The sequence below is a fragment of the Dipteris shenzhenensis genome, chromosome 31 (genome assembly GCF_047967505.1).
Source record: "Dipteris shenzhenensis isolate YYH24624 ecotype China chromosome 31, Dip_SZ_1.0, whole genome shotgun sequence".
NCBI lineage: Eukaryota > Viridiplantae > Streptophyta > Polypodiopsida > Gleicheniales > Dipteridaceae > Dipteris > Dipteris shenzhenensis.
Genome location: NC_141626.1, coordinates 19,598,018 through 19,625,480, shown reverse-complemented (window position 1 = coordinate 19,625,480; position 27,463 = coordinate 19,598,018). Strand labels below are relative to the sequence as shown.

The 27,463-nt window shown below is 45.8% G+C and overlaps 1 protein-coding gene across 2 annotated transcripts in view; it reads left to right on the top strand.

Moving 5' to 3' along the window:
- Positions 1-27,463, top strand: part of LOC147881163 (uncharacterized) — a 62,535-nt gene that overhangs the window by 33,723 nt on the left and 1,349 nt on the right. The gene's annotated exons all lie outside the window — the stretch shown is intronic.

Below are 27,463 nucleotides of genomic sequence, written 5' to 3'. Positions count from 1 at the left end.
TAAGTTGGGTTTTGTAGCTTGGGTTAGATTAGGCTAGGTTAGAGTCAGTTTAATCAAGTATTCATCATTAGTTGTTTTATCTAAGCAAAAAATGAATATCTTGTTCAAGTGATACATGCGTACACGTGTACACGCACACTTTTTTTTAAAACTCCACACGTGTATACACACACCTTTTTTTGTGTGAAATTCACACGTGTACAAGCACGAGCGCGTGCGCGCACACACACACACATGTATATGTATATCTTGGACACAATTATGCTATGGTTTGTTACTTATGATTCATCTTTAGTGGTTTAATCTTAGCATACCCTGTTAAAGTGGGCTCTGATATGATATTGTTAGGGGCACATTGGGTTTGTTGTAATTACACACACAATAAGAAAGAATCAGGTTTTTTATGGAGGTGGCCTCGGGCTTTTAAGCTCATTAAACCCATTACATTTTGTTATGTCGATGTTTTACTTGGCCATGTCCATCTTAGCCATTTGATGATCTTTTGAATGATCAAGTAACCCAGTCCATAGCTGAACCTGCATATCAACATTCAAGTAGTACCAAGAATGATCACCTTCCTATTAGAACATGAAGCCAAGTTCAGTCAGTTTGGTGTGTTCTAGTGTGAGTTCTAGTCTAGTGTCCTATGGATGCCACATGTCACATTGGGAGTTATCCCATATGCATTGGTGTTCATATGTGTGTGTACGCTCTATATAAGAGTTGTACTTGTCTAGTGTCAAATCAATCAAGTATCAAGCTACAAGCTCTTTGCTCTATATGTGAGTATTTTAATTTGTTCATTGCTTAGTCATTTCATTTCCATTTCATTCTACCTTTCGTTGAGTATCATTATCTCTCTTCCTAGCCTATTCTCTCTCTCTCTCTCTCTCTCTCCCTCTCTTCCTCTCCCCTGCCCACCTTCTCCCTCCCCGCCTTCAGCCCCCTGCTTCCCTCCTAACCCCCCCCTCTTTTCCTCTCCGTTGCCTACCCTCTCCTTCCCCGTCAGCCCTCTCCCTTCTATCCTATCTCAGCTCCCCTCCACTTCTCCTCTCCGTCCCTTCCCCTCTCTCTCCAACCCGCAGCCAGAAAAAGAACCTTGACACTGCCAACCTTCTTCATGTATGTTGGATATCCTATAGCTATTAACTCTCTCTCTCTCTCTCTCTCTCTCTCTCTCTCTCTCTCTCGCCCCCCCCCCCTCACCCGCTCAGCCCCTCCGCTCAGCCCCCCCCTCAGCCGCTCAGCCCCCCGCTCAGCCCCTCCCTCACCCGCTCAGCCTCCCCCCCTCACCCGCTCAGCCCCCCCCCCTCACCCGCTCAGCCCCTCCGCTCAGCCTCCCGCTCAGCCCCCCCCTCACCCGCTCAGCCCCCCGCTCAGCCCCTCCCTCACCCGCTCAGCCCCCCGCTCAGCCTCTCCGCCTCAGCCCCCCCCTCACCCGCTCAGCCCCTCCGCTCAGCCTCCCGCTCAGCCCCTCCCTCCCCTGCTCAGCCCCTCCGTCACCCGCTCAGCCCCCCGCTCAGCCTCTCCGCCTCAGCCCCCCTCTCACCCGCTCAGCCCCTCCGCTCAGCCTCCTCCCTCTCTCTCTCTCTCTCTCTCTCTCTCTCTCTCTCATCGCGCATTGGCAGTGCTCGCCATCTCCCGCTTTTCAATGTTGCCGGTTTCCCGTAATTAAACATGGCCGACACCGTCGAGCATGTTACAGAAGCAGCAACAGCAGCAACATCAATGGCCGCCATGACCGATATGCTGCACTATAGTAGAAGAGGACTTGCATCTTCTTCAAAGGACAGCGTAGTGCCCGCACTTGCCGCACTCCCAGTCGCAGGTACACCGGTTTCAGCCCCATTATCTCATCTTCCGCCCAGCGCAGTGCCCGCACTTGCCGCACTCCCAGTCGCAGGTACACCGGTTTCAGCTCCATTATCTCATCTTCCGCCCATAGCTACTTTGTACCCGCAGTTTTTTTCACCCCTCCCCTCTCAGGTTCCTTCTTCTCCTACCCCTTCTCCACCCTTTTTGCTCTCCCTCTCACAGCCCTCTGTCACCTCTTCCCCTTTGTTGCCTATTTTACCTACTTTGCCAGAGGCTCCCTCCTCCTCATCTTCTCTACAGACTTTACCCATCCCCTCCTCTCCATCCCCGGTACCCGCTTTCTCTTCCCCTTTCCAGCCTTCTCCTTCATCCCCGCTACCCACCTTACCAGTTTCCCCCCTTTCTCCCTCTCTTTCTCCTTCCATGCCTTGCACTGTTTGTCCTTGCGGCCACATCCTACCAGAGCTTCAGCACTTTGAGACCCACCTCCGAGCTGCCCTTCAGATGCTTCACAGGAAGGACGAGACCATTGCTCTACTTACAGCTCAGGTTGCATCTCTTGCTGATCGAGTGACACAGCAGGATCGGGAGATCTTGTCTATTAGGACAGATCTTCAGGTCTTACAAGCGACTCATAGGACTCTTGCTGGAGAGATTCATGGACACACAGAGCGAGTGCAGCAGATCGAGACTCGTGTTCAGCACATAGACACATCTCCCACTACAGCAGTAGCAGCGGTTGAGGAGCGTTTGACCTCCCTTCAGACAGAGGTCTAGAGAGCCACAGAGTGGGTGGATGTCGTCCGCCGTCAGCCATCACAGCCTCAGAGATCGACTGTATCAGCTACATTGGCCGAGTCACAGCAGAGGGCCACAAAGGCCCTCAACATTCGCATTCGTGGTATCTTGCCCTCGGCGACAGAGTCCACGATGACATAGGCTGTGACCTTTGTCTCTCAGACATTGGGAGTACAGGATCAACGCATCGCTGTATGGAACTGCAATGGTTCTTTTACAGCACAGCCAGGCAATCTACGGGGGGCATTCTTTGGGAGAGATATCATCTTTTTCACGGAGACACACGAGAGTCCAGAGAGACCTTTGCCACGAGTGACAGGGTATACATGGAGATCTGCCTTCAGGCAGCACACTCGGACATTTGGAGTGAGAGGATCTGGAGGAGTGGCCATTTTGTACAGAGAGCATCTCGATCGGATCATCACAGTGGAGAGAGCGGATTCACATGCCCGATTCTTGTGGGTACGCATCCGCCGTAGAGCTCCTCAGCGAGATCTTTTTATTGCAGTTTGCTACTTCCCCCCGGCGCAGTCAATCTATTCTTCCACTGGACCAGGCCAGTCCATATTTGAGGATCTCTCAGTGGACATTGCAGATTTTTCACATCGCGGAGAAGTCATCCTTTTAGGAGACTTCAACGCGAGGACCTCAGACAGACATGCCCTCACTTATGACTTCATGGAGGATCCGGTCATACTCCCAGCATTTCACGATGATAGCCTCTGTCGGACTTCATCAGACTGCACAGTACAGCCCACAGATCAGGGACGTCAGTTACTGGAGCTCCTCACCTCGCACAGTATGGTCATTTATAACGGCTTGTCCAGGTGGCCACAGTCTTCCATGCCTACATTCTCTTCTGCTTCTGGGCGTGGTACTAGCGTGATCGACTACATCATAGGTCCCCCGACTCTAGTTCCTTCCATCCATAGCCTTACTGTTAGCCCCTTCATGCCCTCTGCCGACCATGCACTCATCCACTTTACTTTGACTCATGTCTCCCATGACCCACCCCCCCCTCGTTATCACGACCGCCAACCCTATTATGAGGTTCATTTCGACCACCAGTTCGATGATGTATATAGCCAGAACCTCAGCCGCCTACTCCGTCCTCATCTATTAGATGCTCTACCATCCACGCAGGACCGGTGGGAACTTGTGCATACTTCACTCGTTTCTGCCGCTCACATGTCGTTCCCTGCCACATGTCATTCGTCTAGTCCCCCACCGGTTGGTCTTGTTCCTTGCAACGGTTGGTATGACGAGGAGTGTAAGGAACTCCGCAGGAAACTTCACCTTGAGACCAAGGAGAAGTCTCCCCTCCTTGCCGAAACCAAGAGAGACTACAAGTGGTTGGTTAGGCGCAAGAAACGCCAATTTCTAGCCCGGAATGAGGAGGAGCTGAGAAGCTTGCTTTTCAGCTGTGACTCCAAGGAATTCTGGAGAAAATTCCTCCGCTCGAAGTCTCAGAGCCCCCTCACAGATCCACGTGTCTGGTCTGCATATACTTCAGCTCTATATGATATTCCAGATCAGCCAGCCATCGATTTATCCCATTCCCCTAGGCCAGCTTCATCTAGTCTCTTCACACCAGAGAGTGTCCGTGCAACAGTCCACCGATTGAAGAACGGGAGAGCTAAGGATCATGATGGATTGCAAGCGGAGTATGTAATCCATGGGATTGATGCCTTAGATTTTGTTCTTTCCCGTCTCTTCAATGAGTCTGTTTGTACAGGCCTACCACAGTCCTGGTTAGGCAATACCATAGTACCTATTCACAAGTCGGGGGACCCTATGGAGCCGTCGAATTACAGGACCATCATGATTGGCCACGTTATGGCCAAGATCTATGCATCAGTTTTGGAAAGCCGTATAAATGACCATGCCGAGACGACGGGACTCAGAGCCAGAGGGCAGGCTGGATTTCGCAGGGATCATTCGACACTTGACCACATCCTCACACTCAGGGCACTGGTAGAGGAGGCGAAGTCACGAAGGCAACGGCTTTATTGTTGCTTCGTGGACTTCAGGAAGGCATTTGACACAGTTCTGCGATTCAGATTGTTTCAGAGGATTCGCCAGATGGGCTTCAGTGGAGAGATACAGCGGGCTATCATGGCTTTGTATGAGAGGGTCACTGGTCGGGTTCGGACACGTGAGGGGCTCTCAGAGGAGGTATGCAGCACGATTGGGGTGAAGCAGGGTTGCCCGCTCTCTCCTACTCTCTTTGGATTATATATTGATGAGCTAGAGATGTTTGTACAGATGACAGGCGGTGTGGGCTCTACTCTCTCAGGATCCTCCATTCCTATCCTCCTGTATGCGGACGATGTGGTTCTCATTTCCTCTACTGCTCAGGGCCTCCAGGCACATATTGAGGCACTCCACAGGTTTTGCCAGGACAGGGGGTTGACCGTAAACCTTGGCAAGACCAAGGTTATGGTTTTCAACACCTCTGATCGTATTTACAGCACGGATGAGTTTTGCTTCATTTATGACGGACGGCCCATTGAGCTTGTTAGAGAGTACACTTATTTGGGGGCAGTTTTCAGGGGACTGGTCTTCACCATGACATATGCAGCACGAGATAGGATTAGTAAAGGGTATGCTTCGTTGGCTCATCTTGAGCGTCAGTGTTTTCAGTCCCACTTTCAGCATCCCGATACGAAATCCTTGCTTTTTGATACATTGGTGAGACCAGCTGCGATGTATGCAGCTCCTTTCTGGGCAGGAGACCTCGGCGCTGCAGATTGGAGACGAGTAGAGAGGTTACAGATCATCATGTTCTCTCGGCTCATTAGGGCCAAGGCTACAGTTCCGCACGAGATCATGCTAGCAGAGTTTGGAGCTACTCCCCTTTCATTGGATGCAGCGTTTCAGTCGGTCATGTATTTGCACAGGGTTAGGGAGTTTGGAGACTCAGCAGCAGGCAGAGCTCGGTTGCCATGGTTAGCACTTGCATCTTCTATGGAGTTGGCACGATCTGGGACCCGATACTGCTGGTACTTCAGACTCACTAGGTGGCTCACATCTCTTGGACTAGACATGGATAGACTGCCTCCCTTCCGATACAGCATAGATGCCCCTCATATCGAGTTGACTCGCCACGAGCTTAGCCAGGTCAGGAGAGCAGACTTGCTGCAGCTTCATACGTATCGCACTTGGATTTATCCCATGCAGCTTCCGACGAAGATGGCCACATATCGTGACCACTTCCTTCGGATCTCAGAGGATGGATTTGTCATTCCACCAGGCTATACAGGTATCCACATGTCCCACTCACTGAGGATTGCCCTTGGCCAGCTTAGAGTCTCTTCGCATCAGCTCGAGATAGAGGCTGGTAGGATGCGACGCATGGAGGATGGACGGCGACCAGGCCGAGAGACCAGGATCTGCCCTTGTTGCACCATGGGAGAGGTGGAGTCAGAGGAGCACTTCATTTGCAGATGCCCGCTATATTATGAGCTCAGAGGTAGATTCCACTGTCTCTTCACGGATGGCTTTGGACCTCTCTCACGAGTGATGGACTACGAGGATCAGCATTGCCTAGCTCTTTATGTCAGGGAGGCCACTATGCTTCGACGAGACTACCTCAGAGACCATCAGCATAGACCAGAGCGTGGACAATAATACACTTTCTTTCTTTCTTTCTTTCTCTCTCTCTCTCTCTCTCTCTCTCTCCTTCTCTCTCTCCTTTTCCACCATGTGCCTTCATGTGGTATCAAAGCCTCCCTTCCTATTTTTCCCTTCTCCTTGCTCTACCTAGAGGATGAGCAAAGCCCGCAAATGGAAGCTCCCCTCTCCTCCAAGATAGAGCTCCCTTCCACTCCTTTCTTCCCATCTTGCTTCCCTTAGCCTCACCTTCGGAGCTGTTGGAGCTGATCTACCTCACCATCAATTACCCCTTCTTCATCCCGAAATGCCTCGCCAACAGCCGCTTCTTTTGCCTCGCCATCAGCCGCCTTATTAGCCTTGCCACCAGCTGCTTCATCGACCTACAAACAGGCCGTACAGCCCGTGTACGGACTGCCCCAAACAGTACAGATTGTTCCCGCCTGTCCGTACTGTTGGCCCACTGCTGCTGCACCTACCGCGACTGCTGCTGTCCATACCAGCCCTCTTGTGCCCTCGAGATGCGTGCCATTGCTGATATTCTTTGCCTTTTCCATTCTGCATGAGCTATTGAGCTGAGCTGCCCTCATTTTGCCCACAAATTGCTGCTCCATCTTTCTCATGATGACATCTCTATCCTGCACCTCTCTGCTCGTGGAGAAGTTCAAGGGCCAAGGCTTTCCTACTTGACAGACGAAGCTGCAGTTGCTTCTCATGAAGGAAGGAGTATGGGACATCATTGCAACTGATGCCACTCCAACGGATCAACAACAACTCAAGCTTTGGAAGCAGTAGAATGACAAAGCTATTGCTCTTATTGGGCTATGCTTGGCAGATTCTCTCATTTATCACATCGACTTCAAATCCAAGGCTAAGGAGATCTAGCACCGATTGGAGAGCGTATTTGGTAACAAGGTTACTAACTCCGAAGTTTTTCTGAAATTGAAGTTTATGAGCTGAAAATGCAAGAAAATGAAGAGCTAGGTGATCATCTCTCCAAATTTCATTCTCTTGTTCAACAATTGTCAAGTTTGAAGTGCCCTCCAGATGATGAGGACAAGATGGCTATCCTAATCAAAAGTATGCAAGGTATTTCTTGTTTTGAGCAAACCATTGAGGTCCTACGACTTGCAGCTACCACATTTGATGATTTGGTTGCTCTTCTTATTGAGAAAGACTATCGAAAAGGAATCTACTGGTACACTCGGCACTGAAGAGGCTCTTATTTCTACAACCAAATGGCAAGCCAATAAGAATATCATATGCATATATTACGAACGGAAGGGCCATATTGAAGCATACTGCTTCAAGAAGAAGGAGAAAGAACAAGAACAACACCATGCTAATCTTGTTTTTGCTAATACACCACAGGAGATTCTAGACCTCGACCACGCACTCACTGCCCATGTCAACCTGATTGAGGATGACAATCCATATGTATTTTGATTTCTCTTATGTAATAAAGGTTCTCTGCCTTGAGTAGTCCCTCTAAAATGAATGTTTGAAGAGTCAATAAAGATCCTCTGCCTTGGATAGTTCTCCTAAAATGATGCATTTCTTTTATATTTATGATGTGTGGCTCCATGTTCCTAGTTAGTCTCTGGAGTCAAGAGGGGGATGTATTGTGGGAGCCATGTATCGACATTGATAGGGTCTAGTTATCAGGCCTGGCATATGAGCTCTAGGATGTTGGTGCATTGGTTTTCTAGATCTCTGAGTTAGTCATGCATCCATGCTGAGACATGAGCCTCTGAGTCATGTTTGGGACGTAAAGCCATGTGAGTGCTCAGTCAGACCTCTAAACCATGCTCAGACTTCCACCTCCCTCTGAGTTAGCATGGGAGCAATGTGTAGTTCAGACATTGCACAAAGTAGTAGAGACCGTCATTGTCATGCTCTATCCTTGGTTCCATTCTAGTAGTCTCTCACCTTCTCTTCATGGGGGGGCGTTAGAACATGAAGCCAAGTTGAGTCAGTTTGGTGTGTTCTAGTGTGACTTCTAGTCTAGTGTGTCCTATGGATGCCATGTGTCACATTGGGAGTTATCCCATATGCATTGTTCATATGTGTGTGTGTGCTCTAAATAAGAGTTGTATTTGTCTAGTGTCAAATCAATCAAGTATCAAGCTACAAGCTCTTTGGCCTATATGTGAGTATTTTCATTTGTTCATTGCTTAGTCATTTCATTATGCCTTTCTTTGAGTATCATTATCTCTCTCCCTAGCCTATTCTCTCTCTCTCCTTCTCTACCATGTGCCTTCACTTCCAACAAAACCTCTCGCTTGAGATGTCATATGAGTCATCCCCCCCCCTTGGGGTACTACCCTCTCCAAGCTACATGAATGGCTATGTATATAGATTTCCCTAGGCGCTCCCACCCTACGGCCTCTTTTAGAATATGTGCATGTAGAACGTGTATGTAACATGCAACGGTTAATAATCATGTGAATCGTAGCAAGACCTTCGTTAAACCTTTAGTGAGTTGTCTTCAATGTACACCATAGTGTAGAGGGAGAGAGATATAAGGGTTGAGAGATAATAGAGTCGAGAACCGATTGGGTCTTTGTACCCATTGAGGCCCCCTCCTACAATTGTAGGAGAACTTGTTTTAACTTGGAGAACTGAAAATGAATGCTGAAATATGGCCAGTGACCGAATTCTATACTGAAACCTCACTAACCTATGCATGAACGTAACTAACCTATGCAGTTCTCAGTGGGTACAGGACTACTTGGACTGATCCGAGCAGACCTACGTAGCTCGTGCCTAACTTGTGCTTGAACTAGGGCTTACAATGGGGCCACAACATATGACAAAATGTCCTAAACTAGGAACTAATGCTGTACACAATGCACTTGATGATGAGTCCAATGTGTCACAATGCACCCTATTCCAGGAGTGCACGGGACACCATAGGATTCTCTAGTCTTCCTGAACCCCTCACCAAGGCTTCAACATGCTTAGTCCTTGCAATGCTTTTGAAATAAGGTAAAGTTCTCGGTGTTGTCTTCTGTCTTTAGATTCCCATTCCAAAGGGATAGCTGCATCTATTTGAGCAATACTCGTACATTCCCTCTGAGGTGACTAGTCAGCTGAAATCTGTGATCTTCAAGTTGACCCTTGAAAACCTTCCAAGAACCTACAGTGTCTCTAACCGGAGGGTGTACATAGCATATCATGTCAGTCCTCAAGAGAGCCAAACAATCATTCGTCCACCTAGGTGTCGGATGCTCTTGTTGGAAAAGTAGAGGTCACCTCTCCATCTGTGAGCCCCCAAATGAGGAGTGCATCAAGGGGGTGTACCTAGGGTTTGAGGGATTGCCACATGGGCAGCAGGGTGTTTGCCATGTGGGTAGTAGTCAGAAAAAGCAAAAGGACAAAGGAGTACTTGATAGAGAAGGCACCTTCAGGAGGACAGAACGAAGGTAGAATTGCCACGTGGCTGTCCACTATGGAGAAGGCCAGACTGCGCAGGGTTTTTAGCATCTATGGGCTGCGATGAGGTGGCGTATGATGTCAGCAAGGGTACAGGATTGTACGTCGCTTGCATCAGCTGTGTATCACATGAAAGTCTGTTTTGTTGAAACCTCGAACTGACGAAACATACGAAACGTTTGAAACAGAATGAAACGCTCTTAACGAAACCTCTATTCCCCCAAAATCAAAATATCCGTTTTTTAAGAATCTGTAGGCTTTTAAGTTTTGACTCCATAACTACTAAATGGTCTAAAGTTGAAACTTGAGAGAGAAGATTGAAAGTCTGAATCTAACTAAATTTGAAGAATGTGTTTGTGTTTTGAATTTCCTTTTTAGGTGTATTTCCCTTTGTTCACTATAAACTGAATATAACATATCTTATTTGCCCCTATTCTTGTATATCTTCATTATCATTTCGAAACCTATCCGAACATGAGAAAGGAGATTGAAAGATTGAAGTTAAATAAATCTAAAGAGTGTGTTTCTGTTTTGAATTTCCTTTTTAGGTGTCTTGACTTGTATTTCTCTTTGTTCACTCTAAACTTGAATATAACATATCTTATTTGCCCCTTATCCTTGTATATATTAAGTATTAATTCGAAATCTATCCATTTCGATCGAAAAGATGAAACAAAATGAAGCAAAATATGACGAAATGACGAAACAGGCGAAACGTTTCTTGTGACTATGATAGACTCAGCAGCACAGACACCTGCAGGCTGAGTACGGAGCTGATCCAGGGCCTAGTAGAGGTCCAGATTTGTGGCAATAGGAAGGTGCCTCAGTCACAACAGGATTTGGGGCCACATGGGCTTGTTTAGAAGACGGGTTAGGGCTGGACAGGCATGGGCCAGTAGCAGCCTGCCACGTGGCCAAGCTGGGCCAGCCAGCCCTGTTAAAAAACGAAATCCCACCAAGAGGGTATCCCGCAGCGGAAGACTGATGGATGAGCCCAGGAATTACACGCGAAAGTGTTTCACTATGGAATCAAGCTTCATAAACTTGTGTGTACTTCACAACCATTCATGTGTGTGCAAACAGCAAATAGATTGTGCATCAAGACAAATATAGAAGCAACACTTATATATTTCCGTCCGTCCACAAACGGGACACAATACAATACCAAAATGTTCTACTATATGCCTAGCACCTCTAGATCTCTGAGCCTGCGTGCTCCACTGAGCTTATGTAGACTCTCTGTCCAAAGGTCCCTTCCACCTTGCTGTCCGGTAAGCCAGCCTAGGTGGGCAACTCTTGCTGAGCTAAGTCCGCAGGTATCCAGCCTGGTTCACCTCCTAGATAAGGCCCAAATGTTGCTAGTGCTGCTCCTTCCTGCTCTGGGGAATGGAGGCCCAAATGTCCCCTTTTATAGGGGTTGGTTGCCCCCCTGAAATAGCAGACTCAAACAAACCCTCCAGCCGACTCAAACAGGCCCTCCAGCCAACTCCTTATGTGCAGCCTATAAAACACACCCTGGGGGCACACTCGCAAGTTTTTTGTTGGCCCTGCGTAGCCATGTGGCAGGTTGCCACTGGCCCAGCTGTCCAGATCCAGCCTTATTTCTAGGCCCATAGGCCCTCCAAAACTTGTTGTATCTGTTCCGTCTCTGTTCAGCCCTGTTCTAAGCCCTGGAAAGCTTCCAATGAGTCCATACTGAGGTTTCCCTACATATGCTTGTCCTCTCTGAAGCTCCAATTGTGGTTCTGTATTGTTGTCTCCCTCCAAGTCACAGCCTTTGTCTGACCCTAAGTCCTAGGTCGTGTTAAAGAATCCCCCTCTCTTCAGCAACACCAGCCAAGCACCTAGATGATTCTAGGCACTCATCACTGTCCATCACCTTCACAAAGGACTCTAACTCCTCTCTTGACCAATCCTCAATGTCGGACATTCTGACAGTAACACCGAGGTCCATGTACCTAATCTCGACAACACTCGGAGTGGCCACCAAGAAAAGTTCCTCTATCACCACCACTTGAGCTGAATCCTTTGACTCTGAGCTGGCACCCTTCTTCTTCAGATCAGCCTTCTTCTTTTTCCAATCCTTCACAAAATGCCGTGGCTCATCGCAGTAGAAGTCCTTCTTTTCTTTCTCTCTCTTCTTCTTGTTGTCTTGATTTGAAGAGTCCGCTTAGTCAGATTTGGGCTTCCCTTTGCTAGGCTTACCCTTGCCCTTAAGGGCCTTTGCTCCTGTCCTGAGCTATTAGGGCCTTGTCATCCTTATTTGTACCATCGTACTTCTTTTCCCGAGCTTCTTGTTACAGCAGCAATGGAACCAGCTCCGCGGAAGTCACCGGCGTCGCTTTTCCCTACAATCATAGTAGTCACAAAACTACCTTTGCTCTAGGGGAGCATTCCAAGCAACAGCCTTGTCATCCTAGTCCAGCTCGTCCTTTGACCAACTGCCGCCAGCTGATTCCTTTACCACCTTCATGGTGCATGTACCGATGCCCCTTTATCCGTCCTCATGCCGTATAGCTCCGTCTCGAGGTCCACGATCATCACCTCGTTGTTGAGCTCATACATATCCCTTAATATTGTCCAAGCCTCGAAAGAAGAGTTCGACATCTGAATATGCAGCAGCACCATATGCTTCGTCATACCCACAATGATAGCCAAGGCGTCCGCATACCGGATCTACCATGACCTCACTAATACAGGGTCTGTTGGTGTTTTCACTGCCGCCAAAGTTGCTGCAGGTATCCAGCTCAGTTTACCTTCTGGATAAGGCCCAACCGCTGCTGCTAGTGCTGCTGCTTTCTCCTCTTCAGAGGCTGCTCCAAGTGATGGGGAATGGAGCCCAAATGCCCCCATTTATAGGGGCTGGTTGCCCCCTCAAAATAGCTGACTCGAACAGACCCTCCAGCCGACTCCTTTTGTGCAGCCTATAAAACACACCTTGGGGGCACACTCGCAGCTTTTTTGCTGGCCCTGCCTAGCCACGTGGCAGGCTGCCAGTGGCCCAGGCAGGCCTGCCTATAGGCCCTCCAAAACTTGCTGTATTTGTTCTGTCTCTGTTCAGCCCGAATTTCCATGGCTGAAATCAGTGGTCCTCGAGGTAAATCCTTCTCACCTCGCAAAACATATTCTACCCCGTTCATCTTGAACTGGTAAATATGCTTCTTCCAATCAATGGCTGGATTTTTTCGAAAATGCTAAGCCATGCCTAGGGCTATATCTGCGTGAGCAAGTCTGGTCAATTCAAAGTCCAGCTTCTCAACATAGTCCTGAATTCAAAGTTCCAACTGGGTAACCCTTTGGTCCCATACTTCAGTTGAACTTCCGCCCGCCATCCTGACTGTATAAGCATAGTCAGACGGACTAGTTTTCAACTTGAGCCTCTTAATCAGCTTGGAGTTGATTACATTGTGTGTTGACGCTGAGTCAAACAACACAATCACATCATGATTGGCTACTTGCCCTTTCATTTTAATCAACTCGGGCTCATCGAAAATCGTATACCCCGTTGCTGCGGGCTTTGAAAGGATGTTATCAGGTGCACCGCTTACTAACTTAGTAACAGACACACTTAACAACACAGGTACTAACCTCTGAGAAGGTCCCGCCAATTGCATCTGCATATGTTCCGCATTGGGACTCTCCTGCATTTCCGCATCGCATTCAGATATTATCATGTTGGCCGTGCGACGGTCTTTATTCAATGGACAATCTTTCCACTGATGTCGCTGAAGGCAGCCGAAGCACAATCCTTCTTCTTTTCTAGCTTTCTCTTTTTGTTCAGGGGTCAACGAGGACTTTGACCAAGCCCGGGTTGCCATTGGAGTTATTTTCCTTTTCACCCCAACGGTGGTACTTGTTTTTGCTGGTCCCTCAACCGGCTTCACCTGCTTGGTTTGGCCACTTGGCTGCGAGACACTTGTCTTTGAAGTCCATTTCCTTTGAAATCCCCCTTTTCTCGGGTACTCATACTGAGTCCCTGCCTGCACAAATCCACTCGATCTGCCTCTGGCATCCTCATAGTTCAGGGCTACTGCAATAGATTCATCTAATGTAGTCACATATTTAGCCCGAACTTCCATTTTAATCTTGTCGTTCAGTCCATAGATGTAGTCCTTTAACTGAACCGACATAGGGAGAGGGTCTGTTATTTTCATGACACATTCCCTGAATTTGTGAGTGTACTCTGCCACCGACAGACTCCTCTGACGAAGATTTCTATAAGCATCCCAAGCTTGGGATTCTTCATCAGGTGGAAGAAAGTGTTTCTTAAATTCAGCTTTAAACCCTTCCCAGGTGGTAAGGGCAACTTGATCTTTTTGTTGCTTTATCCACCATCTATCCGCTGCCTCAATAAACAGGTGAGTGGCCTCACGGATTTTCTTTAGATCAGATCTGATTTCACAAATGGCGAAGGCTTCTTCCCACTTGTGTAACCAAACCTCGATCACATCAGAACTGCGCTCGGTCATCCGACCAGCGTACTTCTCCGGTCTATAGTTAGCAATATTAGGCACCTTGACCCTCGCACGCTCTGATGAATGTATACTGGGCTCTGGCTCTGCTGGAGCTTTTCCCTTATCAAGTCTAGATGGCCTAGCCGACAAGGCTTGCACCATCTCCCTAATCTCATTCTGACCAGCATTCACTTGAAGCTGCTGGTTCATAATTTGTTGTAAAGCATCTTCTAATACCGAAATCCTACCCACCAGAGTAGGTGTTGTGTGATGTGACATTTGTTGTGTAGACCGTGCTCTAGACTCACTAGGATTCACCCTGGAATCTTGTCCTTCTGCCTCCATAGTTTCAAAAGGGAAAATAGTTTTTTTTTTTTTTCAAATTCCCCTTTTGTTATGCAGAAAAAAATAAACGACAGCCTCTGCTGTACAGAACAAGTCGACTGCAACTCAAAATTTTTTTTAAAGAGAAAAGAACGGCTCCCTGGAATCTCCACGCAGGTTTTAAAAGAATTCAGGACAAGGTTCCGCTCGTCACTGTTCAGGTTCTGATCCTGAGACGGATGGACAACGCTCTAATGGAGGAGGGCCTGCGTAAATGCGTTCCGCTTGTGAGGCAAGCTTGGGAAAAACCTCAATGTAGATTACATCACTTGTACCACCAGCGCCGCGTTGACGCAAGTACGTTTACGCCATCACCCAAAATCCACGCAAAGTCTGCTCGTCAACAATACGCCATGTCGTCGCAACAGAACGTCAACCTGCTCCGCTATTTCCTACACCTCGTTCTCAAGCTCGATAGCACACCTACACTGCACGTCGCCAACCTGCTCCGTCGACTTTCCTACACCTCATCGAAATCCCCCGCCACCACGAAAGTCATCGTCACGGGCAGCCGCATTCCTTATTCACGCCTGCTGTCCGTTCGTATAGCGCTCCACCCTGCATTACCTCTGCGCTCCAAGCCTTTCTTCCGTCACCCAGATCGTCTCTCTTCCCTTGCGCTTTGATACCAATTGAAACATACCTCAGCTAATTCTCTTGTCTCCTAATTTCTATCACGGGCGATGGCACTAGTTATTCCTCCTAGCCTTACTCTCATGGATCGCAGGTTTTCAACACATCATCATTTTTGCCTCTCATGCATCCACAAGACCCACAACTCCCTAGATGTTCCCTCTACCACATGTCATCATTTTAGCCCTTTTCTTGGTACACCATTTACCCCTCTCTTGGGGCACAATTAAACCATTTGCCCCTTGGCATTATTTCACATTTAGGTGCACCTAGGCCTTAGCACTCAGAACCACCTAGTCAATGCCATTTCACCCTCACCTAGGACCTTGGCAGTTACTTCTCTTGACCATTTTATTTACGCACATTTTATTTACGCACATTAAATATTACAGAAGTCGGTCATCTAAGAGAAAATGCCCACCGATCTTTCCGAGGTCATGCTATCTCGGCTAGAGCATAACACCCAGAGCATCCTTCAGTGAGCAAAGAGGAGCAGCAGAAGACCCTCTTTTGGGCCTACAACCAGGAGGTGGAGGGACAGAGGAGCTGCAAACTAAGCTTGGAAGTGCTGACCCACCTAGGCTGACTACCCAGGCAGTAGGTGGAGGGATCACTGGACAGAGAGTTGACATAAGCTTAGGAGGAGCACGCGGGCTCAGGGATCTAGAGGTGCCAAGCAAATTGTAGCAGAGCTTTTGGTAAGATCAGAGGACCACGGTTTGGTGGGACTCTGCATCTCTTTTGCATTGTAGCAGAGCTTTTGGTAAGATCAGAGGACCACGGTTTGGTGGGACTCTGCATCTCTTTTGCATTGTGTCTAGTTTTGGATTGGAATATACCATGGTAGATTCTATATCTTTCTTGGAGCACTGTCCATTTTTTGGCTGGCACATACACTTATGGTTGTAAAGTACAGTACACACAAGTAAATAAGTTTTGTTCCATAGTGAAACACTTTCGCTTGTAATTCCTGGGGATGCTCTATCAGTCTTTCGTTTGCAAGATACCCTCTCTAGGGATTCATTTCTAACATCTCTGTATGTTGTCTAGGGACCAAGGCCACTTGTTGGTAGAGGATAGAGGAAATAACCTCGGCATACAATGGATCTAGTGAAGGTTCACGTCATTGAGGAATGTAGTGAGTGTTGGTGATCAGTATGGGTAACCTGCCTATGTCCATCTCTCCTCCTTTATGGTCTCTGCAAGAGAGCTCAAGCTTCACCATCACTCCCATTTTGTCTCCCCAAGTCAGGTAGTAAGGAGGGGATATTTAAGGACTTCTTGTGGATCAATACACTGATGGTTTGTCATGTCTTGCTTTGTGGATCTCGGCAATGTTGTCCCCCCAGTGACCTCTATACTATGTCTCCTGAGTTGAAGCAGTCTATGATCATTCTTTGGTTGGGCTCTGTCAAGTTGTCTTGATTTCATCTATACACTCTGTGTAATTGATCTCTATGTTGTTGAGCCTCATGTAGAAACGTCGACACACATCTCTGAACTAAGAAAGCTGAGAGTGGTCCAAATCCGCTTGTGGATAAGTAATAATGTTGTCCTTGGATTTCTTAGTGTAATGGGGATGTGAAGGCAAAGTGCTTCTCTGACTCGACCTCCTGCTTGTCACATAAGATACGGAGCCGTATCTCATTGGGGATGCCCTCCACACATCTTGTGTTAATATGCAATCGGTGCGAGGACACATGAAACTGCCCAATCAAGATCCTCAAGGCATGTGGGATATAGATCTTGGTATGGCCGGGAGAGTGAATCCTCCTATGAAACCTAAAGGCAATGATCTCTATAGAAGTCGATGTTCATCAGAAGTTTGCAGGGTGTTGTACCCTATGGAGCTATAAAATATCCTTTTTGATGACCTAGTTTGGCCTCATGATAGGTGGTGGGATGGATGGGGCCTCCATGCTATACTAAAATGCTAGCAATTTATCCATATATGGAGTCCCAGGCGTGCAATCCATCTATGTGTCCAAGCATACCAACTTCTTTGTCTCCCTCTGTCGTCGCTGGTGCCATAGACGAGGTCAGGGCCAACCAAGGTGGCTTGCAATGTCCTACTGTTGTGGCCGAATGAAGATGTAGGCTATTAGATCCAAACTCTGCAAGGAGGATCTAATATGGGATTGACAGCTTGCTGCCGATCATTTGTGCGAACAATAAAACCTGAAGCCTTTCTACTCAGGACCAGTCTTCCTTTGATAGGTATGAACCCTAGAAGCGGCTGCCATACAGTCCAGTTTGGCGAACAAGAGAATAAAAAGAAGAGACTGGTCGTGGGATTCTAAAATTGGGATTGGAGACAGTATCGCTCAAGTTTGGTGACCGCAGCATACTCTATACTCGCACAGTCCTGCATGGCTGATCTCATCGTGAAGATCGGGCTTGAGAAGAGAACTCCCAGGTGGGTATAAGACGCAACAATTGCCAATGGTGCCCTGTCAAAAGTGAATTGCTCTCTATGTGCCGCTCCTTGGGATGTGTTAAAGATCATAACCTTGGTTTTACCAAGGTTGACACGAAAAGTTTAGTGTGTTTCCAAATGTCTCTGGAGACTCTCAATGGAATAGGAGAGTAAGGCCACATCATCTACATATAGGAGAATCGGGATATGGGATCCAGCTAAGGGTGAGCATGTGCTGCCCAGTGTTGCAATGAATGACTCAAGCTCGTCAATGTGCAATCCAAACAAGGTTGATGATAAAGGATGTCCATGCTTGACCCCAATCACACTCATGACCTCCTCTATGCACCCAGCCATTGTTCAAACTTTGCTTGATACTTGCTCATAGAGTGTCATAACTACGCTTGCCCAAATGATATCCCAAGTGTACCCTAAGTCGTGTAGACAAATATTTGAGTAGTAGATCCCATGGCATTGTGTCGAAAGCCTTGCAGAAGTCCACAACGCAACTAGAAATCCTTTGTCTCCCTGCCATGGCCCCCTCTCGAATTGAATACGTAGTCTAGAGTCATGTGGTTTACCCGAAAGCCAGCCTGTCCAGTGGCTTTGAATCCCTCACGCTCCCCAAGCTGACTAAAGGCTCAGCTAGAGGATGATGAATGAGGACTTCTTGTATCTTTATATAGGCCCTCCCCTTTACTAAGTTGGCTAGTCAGTAGCTGATTGGTGGTCAACTGTGGGCATTGACCGGGCGTGTCAAAAAAGCAACCTTCACCAAGTCAAGTCAATGACTTTAGATTGTCTGCTGCTTGACTTCTGTGGCCCTGATGTGGCTGCGTTTGCAGCTTCTTTGCTCGTGCTGGTTGCTTCTAGGCTGACAACTCCTTGTTTGTCTAGGAGCATGTGGCAGCCTATTCACTTTCCGGAGTCATGCTGTATTGCCAAAGATGTTCATGAGGAAACTTGCCAAAGATGTTCATGAGAAAACTCTATCTTTTGTGAAATTTCATTTACTGCACAAGTGAATGGGAAAAAGATGTTCATTTTAGACTTTGAAGACATTGGTATGCAAGCACACTTTTTAATGAAGTTATAATTTTCCTTGTTTTGATCAATCATTGTGAAATTAATTGCGGTACAACTAACCATTAGTGAATCTTCCGGAGTGCTTTTGGTTAGCTTAATCCTAATTGTAGTTTAGCAAGTGTTAGACTGTATGCATAATTGGCTCCATAATAGTTTTTCTCACGATCACTCTCTTCAGTTTGTCAGCTCAACAGTCAATCACGGGGCAGGCACACATAAATTTCCTCCCAGCCAACCTCGGTGGTAGCAAACTCTCAGAATAGTCCACATACGTGAAACTCCAGCTTGCAGATTCCACCAAGCCCCAATTCCCTAGATGGATCTAGTATGCCACATGTCTACATTTGAGGGCATCTCCTCAATGCATCATTTACCCCTCTCTTGGGATAACATTGAAATCATTTGCCCCTTGGCACATTTAATGCATTTAGACCCCTTAGCCTTAGATCCACCTAGTCTTGTGCCATGTCACCCTCACCAAGGACCTTGACCTTGATTCCATTTTGATCATTTACGTGAAGCCCAAACAAATATAATACAAACATTGATCCTTTAAAGGAAAATGTCGGCTGATCCTTTCGAGGTCATGTTGCCTCAACTTGAGCGTAACATTCCTTCCCTCTTCAGGCATCAGCGTCCTTGATGATAAAGTCTGGGAACACTCTCCGTAACTGGTATACGGATTCCTAGGTAGCTTCTAATAGAGGTAAATCATGCCATGCAACCAGCACCGTGGGTATCTTCCGATTACATACTTGCATCGTTTCTCGGTCCAGGATTCTTGTTGGTTTGCATCCTGCATTATCCTCTATCTGCTGAAACAAAACAACACCCTCGATTAGTGAGTCACCTGTATGCAAAAATTTCTTTAAGCGAGAAACATGAAACACTAGGTGCATCTTACAACCCTGTGGTAATTCTAATTTATAGGCCACCTTGCCTATTCTTTTTAGAATTAACCACGGCCCACAATATCGGGGTGATAACTTAGCACACTCTCCTGCAGTCAAAGACTTAAGAGTGTGAAGGAACTCTTAGAAAAACTTTTTCTCCTTCCTTAAATTCTCTAACGGATCTGTTTTTATCCGCATGCGCCTTAGCTCTATCCATAGCTTGGCGGATGTTAGCTCTCGCAAGTGCTAGCATCTCCCGCATCTGAATCACAAAGTTCGCGGCATTAGGCACTTTCTGAGGTACTCCAACTGTGGTTGGATTTGCTGGTCTGTAACCATAGTTCAGCTCAAACGGACTGAACCCTGTAGAGGAATGTTTTCTATCATTGTAGGCAAATTCTAACAGTGGCAACCACTTGTTCCATGTATGTTGCCTCAATGACACATATGCTCTAAGCATATCCTCTAAAATTTGGTTGATTCTTTCCGTCTGACCATCCATTTTTCGATGATCCCCACTACTCATTCCCAACTCAGTCCTTAGTGTCTCAAACACTGCAGTCCAAAAATGACTGGTAAATTTGACATCTCTATCTGACACTATGGATTTGGGTAATCCATGCAAACGAAATATATGTTTAATAAACAAATCTGCCACTTGCGGGGCACTAACAGACTCTCTAGTTGGAATGAAGTGAGCCATCTTGGTAAGATGATCAACTACCACAAGGATAGAATCATATCCACCTTGTATCGTAGGCAGACTTACAATAAAGTCCATGGAAATGCTCTCCCACCTACCTAGTGGTATTTCCAAAGGTTGTAAAAGTCCGGGTGGCTTCACCCGCTCTGCCTTACTTACCTGACACGAAAAACGTGTCACATATTCATGAATATGTTTTCAATTTCGGCCAAAAGAAATCTCGCTTCATGAGATCATACGTTTTCTCGACTCTTGGATGTCCCACACATGGGCTATCATGGCATTGTTGAATGACTCTCTGCCTGAGATCATTCTCATTAGGTACTACTACCTTGCCATTTCTTTTCAGCATACCATCTCTTATGGTATATCTTGCATAAGTTTGGCCTTTTCTGGATGCCAGGTCATCCTTTTGCCCGGGTTTGAATACATGAACCGTAGGCCAAAGGCTCTGGACGAACTCGTCCACCTTTTGAGTTTCTCTAATCTCGGTCATTAGAGCACTCTCTAATACCGTGAAACTCATATTATGCATAATGTGTGGCAATGCATCAGCAACTTTATTATCCTTCCCTTTTCAGTACCGCATGAATTTTGCCCACCTAGCTTAGCGGCCTCTCAAGTCAGGTTGTTTACAAAAATGTTTCAGAGTATCATGATCAACATCAACATAAAACTCTGACCCATACAAATAATGTCTCCATGTTTTCAGAGCATGGACAACAGCATACAACTCTAATTTATGAGTTGGCCAATTTCGTTGAGAGGGAGAAAGCTTCTTGCTTTCAAAGACTATTGGCCTTCCCTCTTGGAGGAGAACTGCTCCTACCGCAATGCCACTTGCATCGGTTTCAAGAAAAAACGGTTTCTGAGGATCAACTATTTTTAACATCGGTCTTGAGACCACAGCTTGTTTTATGGTGTTAAAACTTTCCTGTTGATTCTGTCCCCATATAAAAGGTACTTTATTTGAGGTCAGATCAGTCAATGGCGATACTATTTCGGAATATCCTTTGATATGCCTTCGATAAAATTGAACAAATCCCAAGAATGATCGCAAAGCGGTCAAACTCTGAGGGATAGGCCAAGTCAGTATCGCAGCTACTTTCTTTTCTACCCCCTCAGGAGTAATAATGAATCCTAAATATTCAAGTCTTACCATACACAGTACAGTTTTCTTTTTATTTACATAAAGACTGGCTTTCCTCAAAGTATTGAACACTATTCTTAAGTGTTCGTGATGCTTAACAATACTTTTACTGAACACAAGAATATCGTCAATAAAATATACTACAAACTTTCCGATATACGGACGTAGTAAATCATTCATAAGCATGACGAATGTAGCTGGAGCATTGGTAAGTCCAAACGGCATTACCAAAAACTCATAATGTCCAAATCTACTTCTAAAAGCGGTTTTATGCACATCCTCGGCTCTAATACGGATCTGATGGTAGCCACATTTAAGATCTATCTTACTGAAAATTACGGCCCCATGTAACGCATCTAGCAAATCATCGATTCGAGCCATCGGATACGTGTGCTTAATAGTGATATTATTCAATGCTCTGTAATCTATACAGAGGCGAAAAGTATCATCTTTCTTTTTTTTAAATATCACTAGCGAAGCAAAAGGTGAGAAACTGGGTTGAATCTGCCCCAACTTAAGGAATTCTTCCAGTTGTCTTCACACCTCCGTTTCTTCGATAAAACTTAACCTATAGGGAGGTCTATTTACAGGTTCTGCTCCCGGGATTAGTTTAATCTTATGCTGAATATTCCGCTCTGGAGGTAACCCATAAGGTAACTCATCCCTAAAACAATCAGAGAACTCCTCTGCTATTTGATTAGCCAACTTGGCCATCTCTCCATTTTGGTTAACATCAGTGTTAGCCGAAGAACCATCAATTGGCTCTACCGATGCTGTACAAAGAAACAAAAACTCTTCTTGAGCTTTTCGAACTTCCATTACGGAAACCAACGGTCCTTAAGGTACTTTTCACCTCGTAAGACATATAGCATATCATTCATCTTGAATTGATAAATGTGCTTTTTTCAATCTATGGCTGGATTCTTCCTAGAATGCCAAGCCTTACATAGAGCTATGTCAGCGTGAGCAAGCTTTGTCATTTCAAAATCAAGCTTCTCAGTATAGTCCTAAATTCGAAGTTCCAATTGGGTAACCCTTTGGTCCCATACTTCAGTTGAACTTCCATCTGCCATTCTGACTGTATATGCATAGTCAGATGGGCTAGTTTTTAATTTTAGCCTCTTTACAAGGTTGGAGTTAATTACATTGTGCGTTGATGCTGAGTCAAACAACACAATGACATCATGATTGGCTACTTGCCCTTTCATCTTAATTAACTCCGTATCGTTAAAGGCTGTATACCCCGTTGCTGCGGGCTTTGACAGGACATTATCAGTTGCACTAGTTACTAGCTTAGTAACATACACACATAACAAAGCAGGTACTGACCTTTGAGAAGATCCCGCTAGCTGAATCAGCATCTGTTCTGCTCTGGGACTTCCCTCCATTTCCACGTCGCATTCTAAGATCACCATCTCAGTCATCCGACGATCCTTGTTTCGTGGACAATCTTTCCATTAATGAGGCTGAAGGCATCCAAAACACAAGCCTTCTCTCCTCGCTTTTTCTCTTTGCTCTCGGTTCAAAGAAGACTTCGACCAAGCTCGGGCTGCCATTGGTGTTACTTTTCTTTTCATTCCAATGGTGGTACTTGGTTTAGGAGTCTCAACTTCACCTGCTTGGCTTGACCACTAGGCTTTGAGGCACTTCCTTTGCTAATCCACTTCTTCTTAAACCCAGTTTTCTTCGGGTACTCATACCGAGTCCCAACCTGCACAAACCCACTTGGTCTGTTCCCTTTGGCATCTTCATAGTTCAGGGCTATGGCAATTGCTTCATCTAATGTGTTCGCATACTTAGCCTGAACTTTCATCTTGATCCAATCATTCAGTCCAAAGATAAAATCTTTTACCTGGATTGATTGAGGTAGGGGTTCATAAACTTTCATTACACTTTCTCTGAACTTATCAGTATATTCTGCCACTGATAAATTTCTCTGACGAAGGTTTCGATACCGATCCCAAGCTCGGGATGCTTCGTTAGGAGGTAAGAAGTGTTTTCTAAATTCTTTTTTAAACCCCTCCCACGTAGTGGATGCCACTCCATCTTTCTGCTGTTTTATCCACCACCGATCCGCTGCCTCATTAAACATATGGGTGGCCTCGTGGATTTTCTTCATATCATTGCTGATTTCACAAATGGCGAAGGCCTTGTCCCATTTGTGTAACCAGGTCTCTATGATATCGGAACTACGGTCAGACATCTGACCAAAATACTTTTCTGGCCTATAATTGGCAATATTAGGCACCTTACCCCTCCTAGGCCCGATCGTATGAACACTGGATTTAGGCTCCATTGGAGCTTTACCTTTCTCTTCACGAGATGGTCTAGTAGACATACTATGAACCATTTTCCTGAGCTCAGATTGCCCTACATTTGCTTGTAACTGTTGCGCTAAAATTTGTTGCAAGGCATCCTCCAATAATGCAATTCTACCAGATAGTGTGTGGCCTGCTGGACGCAACACCTGCGGGGTCGGCCGGACTCCCGATTCTACGAGATCCGCCCTAGAAGCTTCTTCTTCTACTTCCATTTAGGTCGATGGGGTTGTTTTGTTTTGTTTTTTTTTAATTTAAAAAAAACCGCCTAAAACTATATTTACAAACTGCTTTTCAATCTCATAACCACAAAAGGTGTCTAAACAGGTGTAACCATCAACTGAAAATAGCTGAGAACCAAGATGAATATCTTTTCCCTATAGTTGCAATCTCAAATAACTCAAACACCGAGGGCAAATAACTAGCATATACCACAACAAAATTTAAGAGGTATAGAAAGCTCCCTGGTCATATTTCTGCTGCATGAAGAGATCAACTTGTCCCTACAAGCCACTCCATCTCTCAGTCAAACTCCTTGACCGAATTCATACATATGAGTAGATCCACGAGACCAACCTCTTTTCTAGTTTAAATATGTGACGTCGATTTCGCTATTGCTGACCAGGCAGGTCTTCGTGAGCATAGACGTTAATCTTTTGATATGACTAAATGTAACCAAGCTTCCCCAATAGCGGTTCACGGCAATGTACCTAGCTCTACTGGCTACCGAGCCCACAACTTGCAAAATCAACAGTACTATCGTATCCAATACCCTCTCACACCATACGAACCCTGGAACCTCCTTCTGAACACTGGAACCTCCTCCTAACCTTGGAACCTCCTTCTAACCCTTAAACTCCTCCAACTTTTGTCGTTAACCAAAATACCGCTTGATTCATCTCGAGGAGTGCACCTCCCATGCAATAGCTGAACGATCGTTTTTTTTTTTTTCCACACCCAGCTCCTGTGATGCCTAGGAGCCCTGAAGGCAGCAATCCATGACCCTTCACGTGCGCCACTCAACCCAAACAACAAGCAATCAATTGCGCCGACCTTGTTCGAGACTCTGTGAGCCACCGTAAATCCTATATGGCCTTACAACGACGCCTCAGGAATTACCCCAAGAATCACGATTCAAGTTCCTTGTATACATGCAGTTCTTCCGCACAACAGACCAAGGAAAGTCCGACACACCCAACGCTGACGAGCAGCGATGATGATGCCAATGAGAACCACTCCCTTGACACCTCAAACGTGCTTTGCACTCTGAGCGAAGCGTCGCTCCAAACTCCCACAGCCTGGTGCAATCTTGCGACCAACGCTCTGATACCAAATCTCACGATCACTCTTTTCAGTTTGTCAGCTCAACAGTCAATCACACATAAATTTCCTCCCAGCCAACCTCGGTGGTAGCAAACTCTCAGAATAGTCCACATACGTGAAAGTTCCAGCTTGCAGATTCCACCAAGCCCCAATTCCCTAGATGGATCTAGTATGCCACATGTCTACATTTGAGGGCATCTCCTCAATGCATCATTTACCCCTCTCTTGGGATAACATTGAAATCATTTGCCCCTTGGCACATTTAATGCATTTAGACCTCTTAGCCTTAGATCCACCTAGTCTTGTGCCATGTCACCCTCACCAAGGACCTTGACCTTGATTCCTTTTTGACCATTTACGTGAAGCCCAAACAAATATAATACAAACATTGATCCTTTAAAGGAAAATGTCGATTGACCTTCTGAGGTCATGTTGCCTCAACTTGAGCATAACAGTTTTCGTTGATAATTGTATTTTGGCAAGTGTTAGACTGTATGCGCAATTGTGATTGGTTCCTTTTAAAGCTTTTTGTTAGCTCAATCATAATTGTAGTTTGGAAAGTGTTAGACTGTATGCGTTATTGGCCCCATCACAGTTTTCTTTGCTAATTATATTTTACTGGTATTTTCATAAGGTCTTTATCTGAGAACCTAGAGTATAGTAGATGCTATGTGACATTCCCCCCCACCCCCATGACATGGATGCTCTAGGCTCATCAAATGCTACCCAACTGTATGTAAGGAAATTATGTCCATCTTTAAACAATCAGAAATCCATAGCTTTAAAAAAGAAGACATAAAGGTGAAGATATTTTTGTCTGGACTATGGGATTCTTCTTGTGTCTTGCACTATCATCAGGTCATCTGTCTTCATCTTTTGACTTGTGAAAATTTATCTGTGACACAATTGTGTCATTGCTCGAGGTTTGTACCTCAGAGCTCATACTTGAAGCATTTTGGGTTCATCCTCTTTTTAGCATTTTGTTGCAAAGTATTAAATGCATCTTGTCATAGAATCATTTCACTGTTGGGAAGTTTTAGCCTCACCTCTCAGACCACATGCAAATTATAGAATAGAAAGAAGTCTTTGTTCCCGTTGAAGCATTAAGATCCATGTGTCAAGTGAGGGGAAGTGGGTTATCTCGCATATAAAACAGAAAATGTATGACCTATTTGAGGAGTTTGTTCCCCATTGGCTGCACCATTTACATGGTTCTATGGCGATAAGGACTCCTAGAGGACGCTTATGTGTTGGTTTGCGTAACCATGCATAGTCCCAGCTATGCCACATGATATTTAAATTTTCGTGGATCCTTTGCCCTGTGGAGAACTTGTGGATTGTGGAGAGGCAGAAGCAGAGGAGTCTCTTCCCTCAAGAGTGGTCTGCAAAAACTGATTGAAGCAGGAGTAGGTACATCAGTATTCTGAAGGCAGTTGCATGGGAGGGCAGCCTGTGGTGGTAGATGTAATAATGGCACATGATATGACACGTCAGATGGCTACCCTTGATTGGAACAGCTGCACATATGTTGGGACATACAGCCTGTTGTCGCACGTGCAGAGACTCAGTTGCACAAATATCATAGTTGGAGCCTACAGTGGTGGGGAAGCTATGGCACCTGATATTGGAAGGTTGTCTAGAGACTGACATGCATGTATAGTGGTGGTATCTGTTGGTAAGTTAAGAATGGTCGAAGGGGGCACGTTGGAGGCGGTTGGCTTACCCCTTATTGTCGTGCACAAATAAAACAGAAACAGGGTGAAGTGGGTTATTTACACATGAATGGGCATAGATTGAAACCTGTATGACCTAATGGCCACACGCCCAAGGGTGATGAGATTCCCAGAGATAGCAGGTTCAATAACCACAAACGACCCAGCTGTGCCACTTGGCACTTGAATAGGCGAGGAAAAACATTTCCCCACATTCGAGCGTTCTTCTAATCCTGCCAAATGCTGTCACAAAGTATTCATCATTAAGAGCTTGATATATTCTTGTAATCCTTAATGTTTGCTCTGCATCTTGATTTGTCATTTTCGCAAGTGTTTTTGTTCTGATGACTGTTCTTTCTTTGGTATCTTGAATTTAAAGGTATTACATTTCTTCATCATTGTTCTGAAAAGACAAATAAATTTTTTCTCTAGCAGGTAGCATGGAACCTAGAAAAAATGAAAGATGATATGAGTTCTTCTAAATACTACTTCTGGGATCAACATCCTTGTACTATCTTCTTCCTGAAGAAGAGAGTTGTTTCTCATGAAAATTATGTCATTAAAGGTGATATTTTGTGTGTTCAGACATTTTAGAAATTTGTTTCACTGATCTTATTTCATCTTCATGATTCTTTTGGCATAACATTGTAAATGGTCCGCAGGCAATCTGGTCATAGTCCCCCATAGTTGCATTTGATGGGGCATTTCTTTGTCTTTCTATTTAGATTGTT